The sequence below is a fragment of the Astatotilapia calliptera genome, chromosome 12, assembly GCF_964374335.1.
Source record: "Astatotilapia calliptera chromosome 12, fAstCal68.1, whole genome shotgun sequence".
In the NCBI taxonomy this organism is placed as follows: Eukaryota; Metazoa; Chordata; class Actinopteri; order Cichliformes; family Cichlidae; genus Astatotilapia; species Astatotilapia calliptera.
In genome coordinates this window covers 17140014-17141842 of record NC_137433.1, presented here as the reverse complement: position 1 = coordinate 17141842, position 1829 = coordinate 17140014, and positions in this window count along the sequence as shown.

The window sequence follows — 1829 nt, the reverse complement described above, 5'->3', positions numbered from 1 at the left end:
AGAAACTTCTCTCTCTCTCTCTCTCTCTCCCCTCCCCTCTCTGTATCCTTCTTGCCTCTCCCCTGAACTCCCTCCCACTCTCTCCTTCAATCTTAACATTTGCCACTCTGTCTCACCCCCTTCCAGCTTTGATATATATTTTATTGTTTTTTCAAAGCCTTTTGGACCGTTCAATAAAAAATGTTATTTTTCTTAGCATTATTAGTTATGTTAGATAAATATTACTTATATATATACTTATATATATCTGTATTTGTCCACTATTTCTTTGGGATTTATGCTCGTTCTTGTTCCCTGCAAACATCGCTCCACCTGTCTCTTCCTACTTTTCTTCTTTACTCTCACTGTCTTTTTGCTCTTTCACTGGCAATAACTTACTGCCTCTGTATCCATACAGACCGTAAATCATCCATCGCCACACCTCTAAGGCACACTCAGTTTTCGAAAGCGGTCAAAATACCTCAGTGCTTGAAAGTGTACAGTGTCAAAAATGAATCCCATAGTGTTCTTTTCTTGTGAGACCATGTGTGACAGTGTAATTACTTGAACCTGTATGTGTGCATGTGTGCACCAGCAGGTAAGTTAGTGAGTGGCTGTGGGGCGGATGACTCATACTGTTACCCACCTTGCTGCGCTGCTGTAGATTTAACCCGCTTCACTGCATCAGCCGATTTTGTCTTCTATCACGTACACAAAGGAAGCTCTGATTTGGTTTATTTATGTTACAGATGAGTTGAATAAATCACCAGGATGGCAGGTTATAACCCCACAGCGTAGTCTTGGCAGAATACCCATTTGATGTGCCTCAGCTCCCGTTTCGTCTTTCTGTGTCCGTCATGTTTCTCTGTTCCTGTCTGCATATCTTTCTTCTTGGTGTTTGTTTCACCTTTTCTTTCTCTTTCTTTCTTTATAGTCTAAACTCATTTGTTATTCTTAATCTTCAGCCCCAGAAACCTCAAAGACTGCTGCATCACAATTAGAAGTATCTAAACTTCTCCGTCGTTCAGGATTAATGCAGTAAAATAAAGTTTGAACTCCTTTGTTGGCTGTGAATAAAAAGTTCTATAAGTGCTCATTGCCATCTGGGCATATTTGGTGGAGATACAAAGACTTCTGTCGGTGTTGCTGATGTGCCAGATTTTCTTGAACTGACACTGCGCTTTAGAGTCTGGGCGATGATATGTAATCAGCAGCCAGGAGCACAGTCAGAGATACATCTTTATACTCAATGGGTGGCAAAATAGGCATGCCTATATTTAATAGTGTGTTTGGGGCAATTGTTAAAAGCCTGTAATTTTAGTCGTGACCAATCTCGTTTCAGTGCTTCACAGTATCATTTCCCCCTTTGTATTGTTTGTTGCCTGTTGCTCCTGCTAAACATACCCAGGTTGCTGTGTATGTGCGTGTGATGATGACAAATCTGCTGCTATGATAAAATTCAGTCTGTTTTTGTATGTGTGTCCAAAGATGTAAAATGAGGAGCGGTGCTGTTAAAAATATTTATTATTTGTGTACCTCAGCACTCATGCGTGTTTGTGTCTAGCGTGCGTATAAGGCTCTTCGTGTATTTACACTCACTGTCATATTAATCTTCTAGTGAGTCTCTAAAGATTGCGTTATACAGGAAAACTATTAAAAGATGTTTTGTGTTTTCAGCTAAAAGTGAAAGAAGCAGCGTGATTACTCATGTGAGTTTTATGTTTTCTGGACTTTGACAAGCAGCTCGGGCTGTCAGGTTGTGAATGGGCTGCAGGAACTGATTGGATTTTTATGTCAAATTTACTCTTCCAGAACGCGCCTCCTTTTCTTGGCCTGGCCCTATCTTCCTG